The sequence below is a fragment of the Silene latifolia genome, chromosome X, assembly GCF_048544455.1.
Source record: "Silene latifolia isolate original U9 population chromosome X, ASM4854445v1, whole genome shotgun sequence".
In the NCBI taxonomy this organism is placed as follows: Eukaryota; Viridiplantae; Streptophyta; class Magnoliopsida; order Caryophyllales; family Caryophyllaceae; genus Silene; species Silene latifolia.
Genome location: NC_133537.1, coordinates 298,358,287 through 298,381,915, shown reverse-complemented (window position 1 = coordinate 298,381,915; position 23,629 = coordinate 298,358,287). Strand labels below are relative to the sequence as shown.

Below are 23,629 nucleotides of genomic sequence, written 5' to 3'. Positions count from 1 at the left end.
TGCCATCTACGCCATAGATCCCCTACATCTTAGCAAGGGGTGTTTAGCTAGACATAACAACGATAATACCAACAATGAAATTCGTGATTAAAGCATAAAAATTCATAATTGAAAAACTAGAATAATTAAAGTGCATAAAACTAAATCTAGGGTTCCGGGATTCTAACTACGCAATTCTAGTACTAACAATGAAATAAAGCAATACTGAAAATAAAGAGCAAGAAAATACCGAATTGAATAGCAAGAAAGCAAATCCGAGAGCCAAACAAGAACTTTATTGAATAAACTAAAAATAATGGATGTGAATGAAAACTATGCTAAACTCGAGACCTCATGTCTCTCCTCCAAAAACTCATTCATTATTCTGAAAACATAGGTTAGTTATATAGGAATATCACGCACTCTTATTCCTAAACCTAAGAATACATTGGGCTTTCTAATTCTCGATCTTTTAATTTGCGCATCAGCTCGCGTGGTGGTCGATCGACCAATGAGGCCAGTCGATCGACCAAAGGTGCTGTACAGAATTGCATTCTGACGATTCCTGCAGCGCGCACCGATCTTAAAACAGCTGCCGTGTCTTCGTTACTTGGTCAAATCAGGCGTTCTATGCGGCGTTGGAAAGCTAAGAGGATAAGCTTTCACCTCCAATTGGAATCACTCGATTATATGCTCTAGAACTTGAGATATAGCCATCTGCATGAGGCTGCATTATCGTGAAATGCTTCTTAAACTCGTATGCACCCATGCTTTTGCTATCTTTAGGCCTTGAAACGCGCACCAAGCTCATTCCTCGAGCATCTACTTCATGTTAAATGCAATGCTAAGCACTTAGGGACGGATTCGGCTCAATTTCCGCTGGATTCTTCACATTTCTGCAATATTACACAAAAACACGAAAGTAGACGGAAATAGGGAAAATAGTAGCATAAACTACTTGATTGAGCTCTGAAATGCGTGCAAAATAGGGTGTAAAACATCATATAAATGACACGCATCAAACTTCCCCAAACCAAACCCTTGCTTGCCTCCAAGCAAGAACTAGACTCGATCCTAAAACCTAATGGAACGAGTTCAATCTCAGAGCGAAATGCAACATGTAAAGCCTAAACCAATTTAATGCAACAAATCAACAATCAATTAGAAATATGAATCATGCAAACGAGTTATGAAGTCGTTAAAAATTGCTGAACCGTCAACTATAGAGACTTATCAAATTGGACTCTCACGGGTCACTCGAATCACTCATAAGCACAGGTGAATAATGTATAAGATAGAAAGAATTCATTTTGTAGTGACACTCACCTAACTACGACCTATAAGAACATGCCTGCAGTCTAATATGAAAATAATCTCTACAACCGTACATATGCATTCAACCAAACAAATGACCATGACACATGCCGAGATAAATATGGATATGTGAGGTAATGGGTAAGAAGGGCAAAATAATTATGGAAATGTGGAGGTATAGGCGGCCAAGCTAGTACCCAAATAAAACCATATGACAACATCCACTTCCTTACTCAAAATCAACAACAATAAACCCGGTGCTAATGATTAGCACAAATCTCACAATTTCCATAAATAGCCAACTCTCCTTAAGATACAAATGCAACATGGGAGCAAAAATCGCCATTAAATAAAGACTTTGAATTAGGCGATTTTTTCTTTTCTCGGACTTCAGTCGATCGACCAATGAGTACAGTCGAATCATTTTTCTTTTTCTTTTTTTTTTCCTTTCTTTTCAACTTTCTCAATTCTTTTTCCTCCTTCATTCTTTTTCCAACATCATCTCAATGAGAGCATATAACCAAACCGCAATAAACATATTCCCAAAAACTAAGACTACTAGCTTGACAAAGGCAGGCTAAATATAGGATGTAGTTAAGGGACAAAAGGCTAAATTTGGCTATGAGGGGCTCATGGGTAAAAATGAATAAAGGGAAACCTCTACCACATGTGTCAACAAACCACAAACCGAATGCATACAGGTATTAAGCAGATTAAGTTCATATTTATGCATATTGATGTAACATGTCTTATAAGGAGTAACTACTCACATCCTAGATGAACTGGTCATGAATGTCACCAGTTATAAGCTCTAAATCTCAGAAATATGATGTAGTTTGCCAAAAATCTAAGTCAAGTCTCAAGTTCAGCAAGAAATTTAACGAAAACTCGTAGACTATGCATATATGATTCTACTAATAACATGTCAATTAGCAAGGCTCAGGCATAAACGGATGCAAATGCAATGTCATCATTGAAATACTACTGTTCCGACTCAACCTATATGCTATAATAAACGTGCAATTTTTTGAAATTTTTGAAATTTTTCAATTTTTTGAAATTTTGTATATATAAGGGAAATAAACAAATGCAAACTGAAATGCAATAAACGTGAAACAAAAAAATGCAATAAAACATGTGAATGCAATGCAAAACCCTTCCCCAAACCAAATCACACAATGTCCCCATTGTGCAAAATCATGTATAAAGAAGCAAAAGGAAATGGGATTTTGCATAATAAAAACTAAAATTGACATAAAGAAGGACTCGGAAACTCACATGATTTTAAGCGCAGCAAAAGGAAACCTCCCCAAACCAGCGTGAGCTAGGAGGTTTCAGTAGCCAACAGTACTACCATAAGTACCTGAAAAGACAGAAAATACCACGCATAAAACCGAGAAAACAATAATGAAGCGGTAATTATGTGCAAAGGTACGAAAATGGAAGAAATCAGAAATAATTCAGAGAATAAAGTGGGGAAAAAACTCCCTCAATTCCGCAAAACAACCCAACACAAAGGGGAAAGGTCGTGAACAGTGCATAAGAAATGGCGGTGGTCAATCGACCACATCACCCAGTCGATCGACCAGGGTGAACAAGAACAGTAGCTCCTGGAAGCTGCGGCTCGGTCGATCGACCATGGAAGGCAGTCGATCGACTGGGAAACCTGCTGTAACTTTCTGATTTCTTCGAGTTAGCTCAATAAAGTGAGCTAATATGGTCTATAAACCTGCAAAGACACATAATAACGCGCCCAAAAATTGCGCAAAACCCAAAGTAACAGTCTAAAGTTTTATAAAAATCCTAAGCAAACCAAACTAAGCGAAGTTTCGCGCACACGAAAAACAATAAATAGTCTAAAAACAATAAATTGTCTTAAAAAGGTCTAAGAAACGCATAGATCAACGGAAACTGCGGAAAATCTCCGACCAAGGCTTCTGTCTATATGAAGTAGCTTCCGCAGTGCTCATCTCAGAAGTTGGACTCCACTCTACTCCGACTGGGATACTCAATGGATCATCCCTAGCATCTTCCCAAGCATGGCCATCATCTCCTAGCTCCTCACATTCAAGATCCAACTCCGAGATTTTGATTGGCTCCTTCTTCTTGGGCTCCTCATCTGGCTCCTCATCTGTGCCATAACTAAGACATCCTAGACCGCCTCTCTGAACAATGGGCTCCTTCTCAGCTGGAGCAATGAGCGGTTCCTCCTTCCCCAAACCATTTCCTGCAACATTCAAAACAAGAGAATTGTCCTCCATATTGCTCCCAACCTGGGGCGGAGGTGTCATAACAGGAATAGGTACAGGTAAGGAAGTGGGAATGTCAGAAAGCACAAAATAAGATTTCTTTTCAGAAATCATATTACAGGTCATGGGCCACATGGGGTCTTTCTTCCTAGGGGACTAGGCAAACATAATAGAGTGCTTCCCTACCTTAAATCTCAAAGTTCTCTCCCCTATATCAATTATTGCACCAGCAGTGTGCAAAAACGGTCTTCCCAAAATAATTGGGGTGTTGACATCTTCAGGAATATCCAAAACAACAAAGTCAACAGGAAAAAAGAACTTTTCAATTTGAACATGCACATTCTCTAAGACCCCTACTGGCTGAACTGCAGAACGGTTAGCCATTTGCACAGTCATGTCAGTAATGGCAAATCTAGTTAATCCCAACTTCTTAGCCAGACTCAAAGGCATAACACTGACACTAGCCCCTAAATCACATAATGCCTTCTCGATTGAGAAGGTACCAATATTGCAGGGGACAGAGAAACTACCCGGGTCGAGACGGTTTATGAGTAGCATGTGAGTTAAGTACGAACTAGACTCTTCATTAAATGCACTGACTCCACAACATTCAAAGACCTTTTCTTAGCTAGCAATTGTCTCATAAACTTCATATATGCAGGTATTTGAATAACTAGATCTAAGAAAGGAATTTGCACGTTAAAACTACGCACGACATCTTTAAATTTATCGAATGTTACCTCATCTTTGGTCGGCACTAGTCTTTCTGGATAAGGGGCTGTCAGAAGTAGCTTTGCCCTCTCCTCTAGGTCTCTCATACCGGCATCAGTGGACTTAGGCTGAAAATCCACTGCCTTCTCCTTGTTGTAGCTTGACCCCTCTTCAGACCGTCTCAAAAATGAACCATTAATCGTCATCGGGTCATATTTCGGAACCGGGACTGACCTATCAGCACTCGGGTCTTGCCCCAATATTTTCGGAGTTGTCGTACCCCGAAATAAGTGATCCCTCAAGTTGTCTGGCATCGGAGGACGAAAAGACTCACCTACGGCAGCGTCGTCAGTCGATCGACCATGCATGTCAGTCGATCGACTGACGTCTACAGGAACAGTAGCTGTTGTATGTCGCGGACTGGTCGATCGACCAGGTGATGTGGTCGATCGACCGTGATTACTGCTGATTGTCTTTTTTTCGCCCTTTTTCTTCTTTCCTTTTTCAGCAGCTTTCTCGGGTCCATCGAGAGCAGACCCGCTCCTCAGCGTCATTGCATGTACGGTCTTAATACGCTGATTCAGAGAGTGAAATTGACTCGGTATCTCAGTTGTATTCTTGTCTAATGTAGCAATTTGAGATATCAACTTCGTGATTAAGGCCTGATTCGCCGCATTGCTTTTCTGTACCTCCACCATAAGCACCTGCACTAGACTCGTCAACTCTGCAACTTCGTTTTTCAACTCTTGCTGTGACGGAGTGGATGGTGGTGGGGCTTCATAAGGAGGCACATATGGTTGATGCGGTGAAGTAGGAGCGCAATTATAAGAATTGTCGAGCTGAAGTTGATGAAAAGCAAACATCTTCTCATTAGGGTGCTTGCATGCCTCAGATGTGTGTCCAACTCCGCCGCATCTCCCACAAAACGGCACCTGCTGCTCCTGAGAATGGAACATGAGTGGACTCTCCTGAAGTACTGCAAATAAACAACACTAAAGAAGAAGATAAGAACTGCCTCAAGGTACTCAGTCTTCCCTTGAGGCGAAAAACAGACTAAAATGAAAAACAACTAAAACTAGCGCTGCCTCCCCGGCAACGGCGCCAAAATTTAATACCTGTCGATGTGAGTATCAAAAATAATATTTATAAAACCAAACTACTACTAGCAAGCGGTAGTAAGGGTCGATCCGCAGGGAGGTAGGGAGATGATAGTTGTTATTAATTCTAGTCTAAGGGTAACAGTTGTGGGAGTTTTGATGTGAATTAATTCTAAAAGTAATAACATAAATTAAATAAATAAATAAAAGTTGCTAAGGATGTAAACTATGATAAAAGAAATGCTAAGACGGTCGGTTCACTATAACTGTGATGGCACTTAATCCTAGGTAAGTCCGAAATACAGTCGTGTAAGATGGGTAAAACATGTCCTTTCGGTCCAAGTTAACTAGTAGCTCCTTTCGGCCTATGCTACCAGTCCCTAAGTCTCACTAATGCTAGCTCTCGCCCCGATTAGTGATTCCTAAAGCCTAAATTACATTATCTCTCGATCTGAGTAATTTAGTCATCTTAATTAGTTAATTAATGTCCTCCCCTATCTCTCGATCTATGGGTCGGTCAAAACTAAGCATCTAACAAGTCTCCTCTCGGTCTCATTGTTAAATATTGCACTTAACGAATCAAACAATGCTAATCAAACACGAAGTCAGTCGATCGATCGACCAGCTACCCCAATGATCGATCGACCAACCGGCTCAGTCGATCGACTAGTTAAGCCAGTCGATCGACCAAGCCCTAATGCGGGGTCACCTATTCTAATGCCATCTACGCCATAGATCCCCTACATCTTAGCAAGGGGTGTTTAGCTAGACATAACAACGATAATAACAACAATGAAATTCGTGATTAAAGCATAAAAATTCATAATTGAAAAACTAGAATAATTAAAGTGCATAAAACTAAATCTAGGGTTCCGGGATTCTAACTACACAATTCTAGTACTAACAATGAAATAAAGCAATACTGAAAATAAAGAGCAAGAAAATACCGAATTGAATAGCAACAAAGCAAATCCGAGAGCCAAACAAGAACTTTATTGAATAAACTAAAAATAATGGATGTGAATGAAAACTATGCTAAACTCGAGACCTCATGTCTCTCCTCCAAAAACTCATTCATTATTCTGAAAACATAGGTTAGTTATATAGGAATATCACGCACTCTTATTCCTAAACCTAAGAATACATTGGGCTTTCTAATTCTCGATCTTTTAATTTGCGCATCAGCTCGCGTGGTGGTCGATCGACCAATGAGGCCAGTCGATCGATCAAAGGTGCTGTACAGAATTGCATTCTGACGATTCCTGCAGCGTGCACCGATCTTAAAACAGCTGCCATTTCTTCGTTACTTGGTCAAATCAGGCGTTCTACGTGGTGTTGGAAAGCTAAGAGGATAAGCTTTCACCTCCAATTGGAATCACTCGATTATATGCTCTAGAACTCGAGATATAGCCATCTGAATGAGGCTGCAATATCGTGAAATGCTTCTTAAACTCGTATGCACCCATACTTTTGCTATCTTTAGGCCTTGAAACGCGCACCAAGCTCATTCCTCAAGCATCTACTTCATGTCAAATGCAATGCTAAGCACTTAGGGACAGATTTGGCTCAATTTCCGCTGGATTCTTCACATTTCTGCAATATTACACAAAAACACGAAAGTAGACGGAAATAGGGAAAATAGTAGCATAAACTACTTGATTGAGCTCTGAAATGCATGCAAAATAGGGTGTAAAACATCATATAAATGACACGCATTAGTTGTATTGAGAGTTCATATATACTTTCTTTTGGTATTTATTTGAGACAGTGTAATCGTTTAAACGTTATACTTTAATAAATATTTCGGAATGGTTACTTTTGGTATACTAACCTCGGGCAACCGAGATGGTAACAGCCTCTCATGCTATGGTGGTCCTTGGTAAGACATCTTGGTATGTGAGAGTGTTTCAAAGTGGTATCAGAGTCGACGATTCTGGAACCTAAAACCAATGAACCTAATGAACATAGGGAGTCTAAATAAAATGAACCCGGGTAGGAATTGTTTGGAGCTACCGCAAAGATTTTGGAGATATCCTAAAACCGCAAATTGCCCTTATAATTTCGAGCCGGTCAGTATGGGATGTGTCAAGGGGATCGTTGCGTGTGTGTGTGTATGTGTGTGTGTGTTTATATGTGTCTGAATAGAGTGGTGTATGTGTATCTTGGTTGGAAGTGATGTGGAATCGTACTGTGTAATAGTCTATGCGCATTAATATGGGTATGTGGACTGATGTGGCGATTTTGACGGGTAATACGATTGGGTTGGGTGAGTGGAGGAATAATGTGAATAGTACCGAATTGTGATATGCTTGGTTTGAATTTCATTTTGATGAGATGCGATGTGCATTATTCGGTTTGGAAGTATGAGCATGAGTGTGGTAAGAAAGATTGAACGTGACTTCTAACATGTGTAGTTTATGAATGTTGTGTTTAATTTACATGTGGGTATGATAAAAGTTCACCTATGTACTGGTTTTTATAAGTATTGAGTTGCTATTGTTTGCCTTATTCATGTTTAAGTTGTTTTGTTAAGAAAAATTGATTTGTATGAAGACCGTTTATGGAAGGGTTGTCTTAAAACTGTCATAAGTCGAGTTCTAGAAATGATATTGTTGTGATTCTAATTTGAGGTGATAGCTTGTCTTCTTACGATTCTAACGATAGGTCACACGCTCAAAATGACCAAGTAACTAGTGAGATATGACTATTTTACGAAAATTGAACGTTGCTGAGAACTGTGCTGGAACTCGGCCGAGTAGGGCCTACTCGGCCGAGTAACATTCGTATTCGGCCGAGTAATCTTTCTGTGACAATTTGGGTCAGCTTCTGGAGTCGGGAATTCGGCCGAGTAGTATAGTTACTCGACCGAATGCCCTGTACTCGAGCGAGTACGTCGTGTACTCGACCGAGTACCTCTTTGGGCGGCTGTTTTGAGTCGGTGGCTACGTTCTTACATATGTTTTGAGTTTTAGGTTATGTGCACACATATATTTTGGGTCTTAAAGCATTCTTTTACATATGTGACGGTCTTGATACGTGAGTTACCAGATACTATGATGTGGAGAATGACGGCTTATGAAGGATATGTTTTAGGTAGGGAGGACATGAGTATACGGCATTGTGATGGATAGTGAAAAGAATAAGCGAAGTTGACGAGTTTGTTGAGATAAGGAGCACATTTGGTGGGCTATGGTGAGTGAATTATTCGTTGGCTTAAGTGGTGTAGTGATGACCGTATATGGTCGAGTGATGATGAGAGCAGTAATGTAAATTCGAGAAATGTTAGAAACAAAAATTGAAATGAGGGATGTGAAAATTATGGTAATTTGGGATATATAGTGATTTCTGGAGATAGATGATTATGACGATGCTGGGTGAGGAGATGCGTAATGGAGGGTTGTGATAAAAAAATGGAAAAGACTAGTGTCTAGTGAGCTTGGATCGAGGGATGCCGCAATGAGGATTTGTATGTAGTAGTCGTTATGGAGATTTATATTACTAGAAGGTGAGCCTAGTGTATAATCATTTGGGAGGTCACAGGATGAAGTGAATCTTGGATTTCTAGAATTATCAAAAGAAGATGTAACCAATTAAGGAGAAATCATTGAGTGGGTGGATCTATCGGTGGGGAGTATGAGTGAGAAGCATGATGAGAGGGATTGTTGATCAGAAATGGGAAAAAAAAATGATGTAGGCTAATGGAATTTGATTTTTGGAAGTAATGGGAAGAGAAGGATGATGGTAAGTTGAGTGAATGTTCACAAGAATTAGGGAAAGTAAGGAATCATGGAATTGTGTGGTATTATCATGACGGTGTGAGTTAAGGGATATATATATAAATTGCAGGACGACTTGTTAGTCATGAGTTTTGAGGAAATTAAAGGTGTATGAGGTTGGTAGAGTATTTGCATGGTATGCGACTATGGTGGTGAGCTAGGTGACAATATAATCAAGGATAAAATTCGAATAGTTGTTGAGGTAATTTTTGTTGATGGATTTAATGTTCGTTATTTGGGACGATAACCAAAGAGAGGAAAAGAATTGTTATATTTAGAGGCGATGGTAAGAGAGTAGTTATATGAAAGATTGTGGTGTCGTAGTGTTGTCACTGGTGGTTAAGGATGATGTTAAATAGGGAAGTTAGCCATTATAAGGAGGTTGATTTTGTGGAGGCTTGATTGGTATGTATGGTTGTGAGGGAGTATAAGATGTGGATATAGGAAGTGGTTGCTAGTAGTTGGGTACTTATGATATGGTTACGTTTGTCGGGTGGTGATAACTGTACGGATTGGAGGAAAGGTTATGAAGGGCATCTGAGTTAAGCTCGGGTGAGAGATATCCATTATCAAGTGGTAACTTATGTGATCAGGATTGAATAATTAGATTTGATTATGGGTCTATGATGTGTGTAAGTGATTGTGTGAGGTTCTGACCTCATGAGTAGTAGTACGGTATGATGTTCATGAAGTTGTTATCTAATTATTCTGTGTAATATGTTGTGTTTTGGTGATCTAATAAAGCTGTATTAAGGAAGTTTTCTTTTATCAAGGAAATTGTACTGAGTCGGTAATTATAAGATTGTATAAGTTGCGATGACTATCGATATGGTTGCTGTGCCTCGGGTGGCGATCCGGACACGGTACTTCGTGTTGTGATATAAGTATTTTCGCGTTGCGGTGCGGCTGTTGGTGGCGGTGTTGCGATGTCGTCATCGGTTGTGGTGGAGTAGGCGGGATACTGATGAGACGAACTTTCAAAAGTATATATATATCAGTTATATAGATTATTGTTTTGTTTACTGCTGTTTCCTGTCAGTGTCGGTCTGGGCATATAGATTGTTGTTTTGTTTATAAATGTTTCTTACCAGTTTCGGCTTGGGAGTGAGGGTAGAGTATGATACGGAAGAAACTTGCGTATGTTTCCGTTATTGTCATGGTATAGTGATATTCTGTTAATGGGACACAGTTAGAAGAGGTTGTTAGAGTACTTTCGATCTTGTTTTAGATGAGGCATTGGTCGACATAGATGTGGCAATAGTTTTGTGAAATGTGTGTGTGCTGAGCTGGAAGCGGCGGGTGGTTCACGATATTTATTGGGACAACGAGTATAGGGTGTTGGGAATTAGTACTATGTTAAGTTATGGATGAGTTTTACGGCAATAAAAAGGGGAATTTGAGGATCAAGTGGGTGTGTAACAATTTTGGGTCGTGAGTTAAGTGGTGGGGATAAGTACGTGAATAGAAAAGAATGTGGTGGTGCGGTAATGTAGGAGAGTTGTGGTAGTGATTATGTTGAGGATTTTGTGGTATGTGTTAGGTGGTGTGCGGAGTGAGTAGAAGTATGGAATGAGAGAGAGAGAGAGAGAGAGAGAGAGAGAGAGAGAGAGAGAGAGAGAGAGAGAGAGAGAGAGAGAGAGAGAGAGAGAGAGAGAGAGAGAGAGAGAGCCTTGGTACTGGGAATGGTTATCTGTGTTGAGGTTATAGTCGGTTATCGGTGACATGAATTGGTGATAATAGGAAGAAATAGCTAAGGATATAGTACTAGTTGGGTTACGAGGGCGTAACGTTTATCTTAAGAGTGGCAGGATGCGACAGAAGAAGTTTGATGGTTATGCATGTTGCAGTGTATTTGGAAGTGTTGAGTCTTGATGTGGAATAAAGGATGGATTTGTGGTTGATATTATGAAATATAAAGGTATGCTTGTAGTAGTATGTATTTTATGGGTATAGTTACGATAGTATTGTCAGTTTTGGGTGGTGACAGTTATGAGTGTGAGTAAACTTCGAGGACGAAGTTCATTTTAAGTGTGGTAGAATGTAACAACTCGCTTGGTAGATGGCGGTGATATTGGATTACTAGTGAGTGGTATGGAATTAAGACAAAGTTGCCGGCACCTCTGTTGTTGGTATTCGATAGAGCTATGGAGTTAGGTGGGCTACTGTATGGTTGATGCTATGTTGTGAGCGGCGTTTTAGGTAGGCGTTAGGCGTTATTGGGTGAGTTAGTGTCGAGGATAGAGGGTGAGAGTTATGTGATGATGGTTGGTGGAGTGGTATGTGTGCTTGCTATGTAGGTATGGGTGTGAACTTCGGGGACGAAGTTCGTTTTAAGGAGGGAAGACTGTAATACCACGTTTTTCTAAGTCTTGTTACTCGGTCGAATAAGGGCTTATTCGGCCGAGTAATGCGTCGTGTGTTTCTGGTCAGGCTATTGTCCAGGAATACTCGGCTGAGTATGGTAATACTAGACCGAGTAAGGGATACTCGGCCGAGTATTCCCAATACTAGACCGAGTATCCGGTTTGACGGGAATTATTTCCGCGGTTTGATTAAAGACGATTAGAGTTATAAATTACGATTAACAGTTTCACTTTTCACTTTTACCAAAACCTAAAACATTCTACGTAACTCTAATCATCTCTAATCTCTCCCAAGATCGTTGATTGTTCGTGAGTCCTTGTTGATTTCTCTCTTGCGTCGGTAAGTCACCCGTCTTATACCTTTGGTCAGTTTTGTCTTTTAGGGTTTTACCCTAGTATTGGAAATTGGGGGATGTTTGCATGTTGTGATTGGATTATTGTGATTGTTGTTAGGTGGAGAATTTGTAGAAGAGCATTTCTAACTTCTGCTTATTGACTCGTGATCGATTATGTGCTAAGGTAGGGTTTCCCTACTGAGTTGATTGTATAATGATTTAAGATGTGCTGTTGTGATTTAATTCATATGATTATTATTGTTGTTGATTGTATTCTGGAATATTGGACTTGTGGTGGATTGACTATGATTGTGAGGTGTGTCCTCGGCTGAGTGGAGTCACTTGCGGGAGTGGCTTCACTCCCTTGATTCACCCTTTGTGGAACCCGCCACAAGAGAGGATGTGCACATTAAGGAACATGTGTTATTGCTCATTGCGATGAGCGGGGCTTAGGTGGGCAAGGCTGCGGTCCCTACTGGCGGTGTGGATTATCTGTCGCGGCAGTAATCTGGCAGGACTACACACTAAAGTGTGTAGTCAGTTATGAGACATGATTAGGAATGAAGAATGGTTGTGGAATAGTTGTTATCGATATTGTTGTATTTTGCTTATCTTAATTATGCAGTGAATTGACCCCGTTGTTGTTTTGTAAATATGTGGTGATCCATTCAGGGATGGTGAGCAGATTATGACAGGCGATGGTTGTCTTTAGCTACGGGGACAAGGATGGGATGTCATCACTTCGAGTCTAACTTCCGCTGTTATGAGTTTAGATGTTTTGGATTTCAGTTGTATTGAGAGTTCATATATACTTTCTTTTGGTATTTCTTTGAGACAGTGTAATCGTTTAAATTTTATACTTTAATAAATGTTTCGGAATGGTTACTTTTGGTATACTAACCTCGAGCAACCGAGATGGCAATAGCTTCTCATGCTAGGGTGGTCCTTAGTAAGGCACCTTGGTATGTGGGGGTGTTACACAGGTCATCCATATGGGTGATAATGAGACGAGACAGCTCATGTGCAACTTGAGCTCAGGTCGGTCAAAACTTGGCTCGGTCTCAGACTCAGCTCGAAAAGTTCGCAAGTGGCTCAAACTTGTGTGATTAGATAACCTAATGGAGGTTCAAGCTCCTCATTCCCCATTTCAGGATGTGCGTTCGGTGTAGGATACCCACCTTGACTATTAGGTGACATCCTACTAGCATCAAACATTGGTTTTGTTGACTGAGTACCGTTGTAAGGATGCACTCCCTCAACACATCGATTTCAATACACACAACGCTGATAACCATAAGCACTTTGATTATTATCCAAAGGCCTTCATGACTCACCATGCTCATACATCCGGTTTTTAACGACGGGTTGTACAAATTGTGCCTCATATACTCTTAAATAAGTAGGTAAGGGATTTCGTGATCTAGAGTCTAGACTCACTAAAACCATTGTGAACTGTTCAAGGATAGCCCAATACTATTTTCTACTCTATTGATTCTAATGTTCATTTCTTGAAACCCATCATCAAATAACTTATATAAGCGCTCATTCAAGTTATTGTGTTTGTCAATCAACGGTTCAAAATGACTTATGACCTCTTGGGCTACATCTTTTGATAAAGCCTTCTGAGTATCGGTTAAAGACTTTTCAACTCTTGTAAAACTCCCTTGATTTGTTATTCTCAAGGTTTTCAGCAATTGATCTTACAATATTTGTGAAAATTCTAACAATTTCTTGAGTTAAGAACCTATAATGTTCATGGAAATCATAACCTCAACCAACACATTTGTTCAAAAATCCTATATATTTCTTATTTAGTTTAGGTAGATAACATTTATTCACATCATTTGTGTCATCTACTACGCTTCTAGCATGTTCAGACCCTTTATGTGTATTAACAAATTCATCATTAGGATCGGAGTAGACATAGATCGAGGGTTGTCCAAGTTCTTTTCATGGGTAGTCTCCAATGAATCACTGCTAGATATTTTTTGTAAGGATGTATCTTTAGGGTATGATTATCAGTAAGACTCTCCTTAATTTTAAGACTCTACCACATCAGTTTTTCACTAATTTTTTTTATTGTCCAGACTTTCCTCCGACTTTATACATTATCCCCCATACTCACCTCAGACTCTACTTTTTCACCTCACTTTTTTATGAGCTTTTAAAAAAAAGAAAAACAAAAAAAATATACATGGGAGCCATTTATTGGATGACAACCCTAAAAATTTGTGTAAAGACTCATGTAAAGTCTTAAGTTGAGTTTTAGATTTTAAAAACTCAACTTATGACTTTGTTAAGACTTTGGTAGTTTTGAGTGAGTCTTGTCTCAAGATTTTGATAAGTCTTATCTCAAGAGTCAAGACTACCAAGAATCTTACTCTTAGCATTGGTAAAGTCTTGCCTTTTACCTTGATCGCCTTCTCTCATTCTAGATTGTGATCTGATTTAGTACATTTCCCACTTCTTAATGAGATTTATAACGTTAGAAGGACTAATTATGTTAATCCTCCCACTGTGGTCGTCAAAAACTTGTTTGTGTGGAAATAAGCATAGTATCTTAAGATACCCTGGAGGTCGTAATTACCCTACACTTTGTGATCTACCCTAAATACAAAATTTAGAAAAATAGTTATAATCGGGAAAAAAAAAATTAAAAATGAAAAATTGAAATTCTAAAATTTATGGAAAGTAAAAAAATATATATATATATATATATATATTTTTGCTTTTTATATATGTTTCGTACTTTCAATTTCTTTTATTCTTTTGATAGGAAGATCATCATTTTTTGTCAAAATATTCTTAACTACAAAAGATAAACTTTTAGTAGTTGAAATAAGTTATATTATCAAAGTTATATTTTCAAGTTTTGGCTAATTTAATTGTTTTCCGACTTTTACTACATTAAATGCTAATTATTTAGAAGAAAAACTCATTATCTACAAAAGAATAACATTTTCCTTAAAATTAAACTATTTTTTAAAATTAAATTATATTCCAAATCAATTTCAAAAATTTATATTTTATACATTATGTAATTGTTTTCTTCTATTATCATTTTTTAAATAAAGTAAGAATAATTCTATATTTTTTTCTTTAATTTTAATATGTTTTAGGTTAAATATTTGAATTTGTAGTTTGAGATAGTATTCAATTCATCATGAGATATTTAGTTTCATTTTTTTTTTGTCAAATTTAATGAGGTTAATTACTCGTATTGAAACTTGAAGGTTTAATCTCACCATTAGATAAAAATTAGATAAAGTAAGGGGTTTTAGTTACCGCTTTCCCCAAATACTTACATACTCATTTTGTTTCAATCATAACTTATTTATTTACTTTTTATTAGGAGTATAATGATTGGGAAATCGCTTTTAATTGAGATGAGTCTCTCACATGTTATCATAGACTCATAGTTTTGTTTTTAGTCAACGGGTATTAGAGGCTTAGAGCATGATGATTCTGAAAATCCAAGAAAACCGTTGACACTTACCCTCGGACTTTCAGCACATTACTTTGGAAACCTGCACATTACCCACTCTTTAGCCCATGAACTCCTTGGGTGATGGTTTGTATTAAGGCAGAAAATTGTTGATTGAATCCCCAACTAACAACCAACAGAGATCTCGAGTTTAAATCCTAAGAGCCTCTAAATTAAATCTAAAAGTTGGAATTTCAATCACATGGTGTGGGTGAGCTTAAAGAAGAGTTACATTCCAGTGTAGGGTGTATTAACAGAGAGAATCGTTAATTAGGCTTCAACCATTCACTTAAACTTTTGACGGAAATGCTTCCTTCACGGCTTTACCCAACAGCTTGAAAGTTTCTCACTTTAGTTGCACAAGGGATGAATATGGTATGATTATCCAAAGTCATAACGTATACAGCTCTATGCTTGAAGCATGATAAACGACGATAACAGGAATAGATGATGGCCCAAATGTGGTAGATGAAGTGGACTGGGATGGCATTTCGAACTTTACCATATTTCGGACTTGGGAGGTTAATCGAAACTGGAAAATAACATCTTTGATCTAGAATCGTTACACATGTAACCAAAAAGTCCGCCCCGAAAATGTGTAACCAACGAGCAAAGTTAGGGAGTTGCTCTTGAAACACAGGACTAGATTGGTCTTCTCAAACTTTGGGAATTCGGCATATGTGAAAGACAATCGAGATTCGAGTCAAGTTAATTTGAGCCTGTATTGGGTAGCTGGGTTTGTACCAAAACAACAAAAATCATCAAGTAGGTCATCGCCCACGGAGGAGTTGGGCAGACGGTTGTATTATACTCTGCATTTATCGTAAGATGAAACCGACCCCAAAATTTTGTTTAAAAAATCCAATTCTGAGTCCTGACCTATGTAATTGTTTCTGTCAAGATCCGCCACTGTAGATAGCAACAATCGAATGACCTTCCCTAAGTTGGCTCTAATTGACATGGCAGTACAAAAACAACCTAAAGACACTTAGACCGACACCAGAAGCAGTGCTCCGTACATTACCAATCAACACCATAGAACATGAAAAAAAAAAAAAAAAAGTCCATCAGTTAGTAACCAGACTGTTCGCTCGGAGCGAACACCAACTAAAACCTTTTGACTAAGCTCATTCCCTAAGTATTTGAATAAGCTTTATGAGTGCTGCAGAATCGACCTCAATTCTTTTCCATGAGTGAAATGCGATCCCAGATTCAAGCGCACCTCGGGAATTAGAACCTAAGGCACAGGCATCATTTCCTCATAATGATCACTGTTACTCTTGTGTCAAAGGTGAAAGATTAATGCCTTTTGTTTTTTAAGATAAACAGCTAAGTAAATTCATCAACTCTGAACAAGGCCAACAATTTCTTCACACATAAATTCATCAATACAAAGTGGACAATTCCTATCTGTGATGCCCTTGGTCACTAACAATATTACAATGGAATTAAGCAACTCAACATGACGAGCCTCAACTATAGATCGCAGATTAATAGCAGTCGTCACCTCAAAAAAAATTAATTCAGAAGGGGATCTTATCAATAAACCATGTGAAGACACTGATAGGGAACTTGATGAAGTCCATAGCTGTATTTGAAAGGTCGGCACAAAAGCTCAGACATGGGCAAACGTAAGTCAACAATGACCTGTTCAATCCAAACAAGACTCCTTCAAATTCTATCCATCATAAACATACAAGTATACAACCATTCTATTTGTCATCTAATTTAGATAATTTATTTATCGTGTTTTCATTTATCGCAATTTCAACATCAACATCAACAGCAGAAATCAGACCGTGATGACTGATTTTTAAAACAAGGCTCCAATCTGGAGTTACCATGACCAGAGGCACAACTAAGGGGATCTAGCAGGCTGGGATGCTCTGTCGCTCGCCACTGCTGGACACCGATAATTTTGAAATTTTAGTTAAAAGTTTTCCGATTTTTTTTCTTCTATTTTATAGTATAATATTACTAGTTTTGCCCCCTGACTTTAAATCATGGTTCCGCTACTGAGCATGACAAGAATTATAAATAAAAATATAAATAAAGATGAAAGGAAGCATACCCAAGAATCCAAACAATGCCACCAGCAAGAGAAAGGAGAACCCCACAAATGGCAAACGGAACACTAAGCAAGAATGCTATTGGCCTGCAACCTCTCCTCTTGGGTTCCTGTTCATCTTGTTCTTCTTCGTCTTTGTGATGATGATGATGACTTACTACTCCTATAACAATTTCATCTTTCATTGCACAGGAAAATATTTTGGGATCTCGAAAAGGGTAATCAGCAGTTAGCTAGCTTGTCTGATATACTCTCCTATGATTTCTTCTCCATGAACATAAATAAAAAGGGGAGACATAAAAGATAAAGGAGATAAAGTAAATGAAGAATTTTGGAACCCTTTTGACTAAGTTCATACTACAAGTAACTTAAATACATCCAACCAGGCAATAATAATTTTTGTATTATTATTATGATAGTGATCTGTGTTTAATTATTTTATAGAGTATGGCGTATAAATGTTCCTTGCTTTCCTATTTGATGGATGTTGCTGTTGCTCTACCGACTAAGTATATGACAGCTAACAAAACTAAGTTGCTATATGGAACACACACCACTAATTGAAGGCCATCCTGTGACTTAATGTAGGGCACATATTACTTATTAGTAGCAAACCTATTAATTAATTTAGTGACTCCAACACACTTCACATTGGTTGCGTCTCGCGTGTCAGGACACGACACTAACACACTTCATTTTAGATCATAATATTGAAAATTTTACGGAAAATAACCGTATCCGACATTTCAACTCTTGCAGCCAAGTCTGTGTAACATAGCCACATAGAGAAATATCTTTACAACTGAGTTAACAAAAATATGCATCAACAATAAATTAATAAACACCCTAATTCCCTGAGTTTTGTTGACAGTTTTTCAAGTTCAACTGTGCCTCCACCATGCCACTTTTCATATACCTTCCTCCTTTACCTTATCCGTCGGAGTTATGGCCGGTAACGACTGTCTTTTCAGCGAACAAGTCATGTTCAAATTTAATTAATTAGGAGCCCACAACAAGGGAGAGGGTCAGTTTTGCTGTTGGATGGATTTTGTACCTAGAGGGTCAATTTCCCAATATCCAAGCAAAACACAGCCCTTCACAATTGCTAATACTTCAAGACATTACCAGATACTCAGATAGTTAGAGTAGCCAAGATACTTTCTCTGCGCTGTCATAGTCAACCAAGGAGAAATGGGGGGTTTCCTCATTCACAATGAAACTAGCAGGCTTGGTTACCTCGATACGATCCCATGTGCCAACTGCTGGTCTAATTGTCTTTTTGTACCAGGCTCCATTAGCTCAACTGAACAAAATTAGAGCAATGAATAATGCAGTCAAAAGTGAAAACCATGAAAGTAACATCTCAAAGACAACTAACTACTCCGTATATAGTAATCAGCATTACAAGGATCTGAGAATGTCAAGGGGGTCAGAAAAATGAAGTACTCCGTAGTAAAGTATTACTCATTTCCTTATAATCTCAAATCGTTTTTTCAACTTTGTTTGACCAGAGAAATTTTGGTGGAGGGAGGGGTGGAAAATGAAGGGAAACATTTTCCCTTGTTTGGATTGTAGATAGGGTTTAAATTATTAGGGGAATTTTATAGCACACATGACACATCCATCTGCCAGAATAACAAATAATTTGATCCACATTGCAGAGAAGATGTTTACCAGAACCACAAAGGCTACTGAATGGCAACAAATGCTATATACTCCAAAATGCCAATATGCAAAATTCCACATTTAATAACAGCATATGATGATCAACTATCCAAATATAATTAAAATTGCTCTAGGAAAGGTTCGAAACAGAGATCCGTGTGAATGTCTTCCAAGTTAAACACTTGGAGGTACTCCATGAGAAGGCATTAAGCAAAATGACGTATCAATTGAAAAAAAAATCATGCATAACAGAGGCAAGAGGGGCTACCATAGGGGGTCGTTCCCGAATAATGATGGTGGCAGATTGATCGCCAACGATAGCCATATGTTTTTTTTTTTTTTTTGGTACAAATGAGGGGCTTAGCCCCGAGATTAACTATTAGCTATTACACGGGGAATAGCTACCCCAAAGATATCCTCTCGGAGTATAGAACGTAATTCATTAGTAGGGACCTCTAGATGTGTAGGTGTAGTACTCGAGAAAACTCCATGATTAACTAATAAGTCCGCCGCTCTATTTGTTTCTCTGTAGGTATGATCCAGCTTAACCATCTAATGCTCCTCGCGTATCAATTCTTGACATTTTTTGACAATGAATTTTAGACTATTGCTTATAAGTTGATCCTCAGTAATAATCTTGACGCAACTAGAGTTATCCATGTGAACTAATACCCTTGTCATCCAGAGGGACTTCGCCCTTTCCAAACCAGGTAGTAGCGCTAGGAACCCAGCTTTCATTGACGTGCAGAAACCACACGAAAAGTAATAAGCGGTAACGAAATTACCCGTTTCATCTCGAAAAATGCCTCCACCTCCGGCGGGACCTGGGTTCCCCTTGGACGCTCCATCAATATTTAGCAAGACCCATTTATGAGGTGGCAGCAACCATCTAATGAACACTTCAACGGTTGAATCTCTAGGTTGCGGGATGAAAATATTATACCGATCAAAAGCCTTCTTCGATCGAATTGCTGGTAGAGGAATGTTCGTGGGTTGATAGGATTTTTATTGTCACGCCAAAACACGACATTATTTCTCCATTTCCATATCCACCAACAAGTTAAGGAAAAGAATATAGGCCAATTTGGTTCGGAAGTAATGACTTCTGTTGAACCATATAGAATATATGTTTATGTTTTGATGATGTCAAGAGTACTTTGTATTATATATACTTGTTGCGCGTAATTGTTCGTTTAGTCTATTCAGATTAGACTTATTATTTGCAAAGCTTAAAGAATTGTGATGAAAGTATACAAAGAACTATTGTGATCAAGCCCTCAATCAATGATCAAGATATTACAAGATAGTGAAAGAATTATTCAAGCATCGTGAGAAGATGAAGCTCATCTAAAGATTAATCAAGCTTGAATGATGAAGTAGCCTATACTCGAAGATCTCCTAAGAAGATTAGAATAGTGTAGGTGATTATCTCGTAATGGTAACATACGAATGGATTTCTTATGTTAGTAAAGTTATAGCTTGGCAGCTATAACATTACTTATGCAAGAACTCAATGTTATAGCTCTTCTACTATAACATTGAGATGCTGAGCTTATATTACACACGACCCCAGAAGTTTTCAAATTGTTTTTGAAAAATGTTTTTGTTTCTTTTAAATGTTTTAGCAAGAAGGTATTTTTTAACAAGGAAGCATATGTTCATATTAAGTGTGGTTTTATTTTAAACTTGTAATTAGTAATATGTTGGGTCAACTTATGAGTTGAGTCATATTACTAATTAGGGTTTCTAATATGGCATACTCTTAAAACCCTAAATCTAACCTAATATCAAGTTAGGGTTTTCACGAAAAACAAGGCATATGAGCCGTGTTGGTTTCGTGTGAGCTTAAGGAATAAAACTTATTATTGTTAAGATTTTATTCTCTAGAATTATCTTAACATATCTTTCATATCTAGCTTGATATAGTTATTTATGATAAGAATATTTCTGTTATGGAAATCTTATCATATCTTAAGATTTAAGGAAAGAATGATAGGAGGATAATTTATAAATTATCTTCTGGAATATTCTCTATTATCTCTTAGGGGTTTAAGGAAGGAAATAACAAAGATATGATTTGTTTTACACGTTTGTTATTTCGGCCTCTAGGGTTTCGTGTAAACCGAGTGCCATGCTTCCTCCTTTGCTATAAATACTTTACTCTTTGCTACATTTGAAAGTAAGACTTTTAAGCATAATTTGATTTTATTTTAAGAGCAAAACCGTGTGTTTCAAAACAAGAAAACCGTTTTGCAATTTTCGAAAAGGTCGTGTGTTTATAAACTTGTGCATTCGTTCTTTTGTTATCGTTATAAGATAATAGTACTTAATTGATTTCTTACTCGTTCATTGACGTGAACTTTTAGAAGAATCATTAGTGCTTTCTTATTAGCGTAAGTTAGTCACTCGAGTATTTAGCGATACTCACTTGAGTTACAATTAGGGTTAGTTGTACGAGTTGGGTTAGTAAATTTGTAATTCGTAGAAAGGTACTAAATTTATTAATCGAGAATAGTGGACGTAGGTTTCGATTTGTGAAACTGAACCACTTCAAAAATCCGTGTGTCTCTCTTTTTCTATCGTTCATTTGCATTGTTTTAATTCGTTTTATCAATTAATTAGTTAAAGTTTAATCAATAAACTTTAAATAATTAATTATACACGTGCAATCAAAAAGTAGGTTAAAGTTTTAAATCCTCAATTCACCCCCTCTTGAGTATTTTGGATCGATAGACTCTTCAATTGGTATCAGAGCCTCGTGCTCTTGATTACCTAACCGCAAAGAGGTTGATCTGTCTTTTTTTTTTCTTTTTTTTTTTTTTATCTTATCGTTTTATATTCCGCTGCCTATCACGTGATAAATGGATTCTAAATACCTCAAGTGTCTCGTCTTTGATGGGAATAATTATGGGTTATGGAAGAACATGATGACTCACTATGTGAAAGGTCATGATTGGGAGTGCTGGAGGATTATCCAAAACGGACCGCATAAAATTTTGGTTGCATCCACTGAAGGCATTACCTACGAGAAAAAGGAAGAGGACTATGTCGAGGCTGACTACAAGAAGGCCGAAAAAAATTCTAAAGCAATAAGCCTATTGCAAAACGGCATGACTACTGCCGAATTCGATCGCTTCTCTTCGTGCTCAACGGCCAAAGAAATATAGGACGGCCTTGAATTAGCTTATGAAGGTACTTCCATTGTTAGGAAACACCGCATCTGTTAATGCAGAAATATGAGCTATTCAGTATGGAGCCAAATGAGTCCTTGGATAGTATGTCCGCACGTTTTTCAAGCATCATAAATGAATTGAAAAACCTAGGAAGAAAGTTCAACACCGAGGACATTGCTAGGAAGGTTCTTAGGAGCCTAACTAAAAAGTGGCGTGCCAAAGTCACAGCAATGGAGGAATCGCGAGATCTTGAGAACCTATCCTACCAAGAACTCGTTGGTGCTCTCATGGCCCACGAAATCACTCTAAATGCTGATGAAGCAGAACTGAGTAGATGTAAAAATATGGCCTTGAAAAGCGAAGATGTCAGCTCCGACATAGAAGATGAGACAGTCTTGTTTGCACGACGTTTTAAAAATAGAATCTTTCGAAACAAACAAGCAAAATCTTCTTCTAACAACAATAAGTCCTTTAACAAGAAAGCAACAGAATCAAAATGATCATTTGCTAACAGAGGTTGCTTCAAGTGTGGAGAATCTGATCACATGATCAAGGATTGTCCAACATGGGAGAAGATTAAAGACAAGGCAAAACGCGAGAAGACAAAGAAGGATTTCAAGCAAGTAATGATGGCTTCGTTTTGGGGAGATCTTGACTCAGAAGATGATGAAGGATCTGAACATGACGAAGTAGCCAATCTTTGTCTCAGTAGCGTCAGTCTTGACCTAATCTCTGACAGCGACGATGATAGCACGACTTCTCATTCAAATTACTGCTTTCTTGGAGAATCAGATGAAGATGACGATGATGAGGTTAGTTATCTTGAACTCAAAAAACGTGTTAAGAAATTATCTAAAAATGCCCTAATTGAATTTTTTGAGCAATCCCTCGACAAATGTCATGAACAGGATTTGGAACTAAAGGATCTAAAAGAACAGATTCTTGATATTGCTGAGGAGAATCATATTCTAAAGGCAAAAGCTAAGAAGTTGAAATATAAAGTTACAGCTGATAAAGCTACAACATTAGACACTTCTAATGCTCAAAAGAAGGAATTAGAGTCCAAAGTTATAGCTAATGAAGCTATAACTTCAGACCTATAGCTTAATATTAAGCACTTTCAAGCTAAAGTTATAGCTAGTGAAGCTATAACTTTAGAACTTAGAAAAGCCAAAGAACTTTGAGAGACTAAAGTCACATCTAATGAAGCAGTGATTTTAGACCAAAAGAAATAAATAGATTCTCTTACAAAGGAATTGAAAGAATCTAAAACTGACATGATCAATGTTAAGAAACAACACTCAGATGTTGTATTCATTCTTAACAAAAGGTTTCAGGACTTTCGTGATAATTTCAAGAAGGAAAATGACGTAGATCACACGAAATGTCATGAGGATATTAAAACCCTAAAGGAC

General features: G+C 37.9%; 1 long non-coding RNA gene across 1 annotated transcript; it reads right to left on the bottom strand.

The window, feature by feature from the left end:
* Positions 1–16,657: 16,657 nt before the first annotated feature.
* Positions 16,658–19,482, bottom strand: LOC141617107 (uncharacterized). The gene is made up of 3 exons (XR_012531083.1): positions 19,051–19,482; positions 17,380–18,679; positions 16,658–16,955 (listed from the first exon to the last, which is right to left on the bottom strand). It is a non-coding gene; the product is annotated as an uncharacterized LOC141617107 (long non-coding RNA).
* Between the last annotated feature and the right edge of the window lie 4,147 nt (positions 19,483–23,629).